This window comes from Branchiostoma belcheri, unplaced genomic scaffold, assembly GCF_001625305.1.
Source record: "Branchiostoma belcheri isolate BF01 breed outbred unplaced genomic scaffold, Haploidv18h27 scaffold22, whole genome shotgun sequence".
NCBI lineage: Eukaryota > Metazoa > Chordata > Leptocardii > Amphioxiformes > Branchiostomatidae > Branchiostoma > Branchiostoma belcheri.
The window spans coordinates 2,585,469-2,586,117 of record NW_017803713.1 but is presented as its reverse complement, the minus strand read 5'-3'; the positions used below and the strand labels follow the sequence as shown (position 1 = coordinate 2,586,117).

Genomic DNA, 649 nt, shown 5'->3' with positions numbered 1-649 from the left:
GGTGCAGTGTCCCAGCAGGCAGTGCATCTTGGGAGCCTGGGAGGACAGTTTCTGCTTCTTGCTGGGTGGCGGGGTGTACTCCAGCAGCACCTCCCGTTCAAGGTGTCCGTCAACCACCAGGCAAACCTGGGAGGTACAAACATCAAACCCTTACAAACACCACTGTCAACAGGGTTAAGTATGGGTAAGAATCTAACATGAACCAGGAGAAACTGGATGGCCATTCAAAGATTAAATCACTGTACGGTAACAGTTATGGTCTTCTCTCATGTAAACAAAATGTCTCTCAATCTTGCTTTAAAGATTAAAAAATTTCACAATAAGGACAGGCTTACAGTGCCAAAGACATTCTTTGCATCCATGGTCTCACAGTAGGACAGGCAGAGATGCTGCCACTGTCCACACACCAGCATGCCGGGGCAGGTGGTCTCTGTTAGCGTGCCAGGCTGCTTACCATCATCTGGGTCCACACAGATCCTGAGGAAAACACAGCAGGGGTTACCTGGGTCCAGTTATGTGTTAACAAACTCTTTTGTATGAGTCAATTTGATATTAATGCCTATTTCAGGTGAAAAACTAGATTCTGAACAACAAACCAATAAAGATAAAAATATCGGAACAAAATTATGCATGAAATAAATGTATTTTT

The 649-nt window shown here is 44.4% G+C and overlaps 1 protein-coding gene across 1 annotated transcript in view; it reads right to left on the bottom strand.

Moving 5' to 3' along the window:
- The window catches only part of LOC109470228 (lysosomal-trafficking regulator-like), a 54,961-nt gene that overhangs the window by 18,836 nt on the left and 35,476 nt on the right, over positions 1-649 (bottom strand). The window lies entirely within an intron of this gene.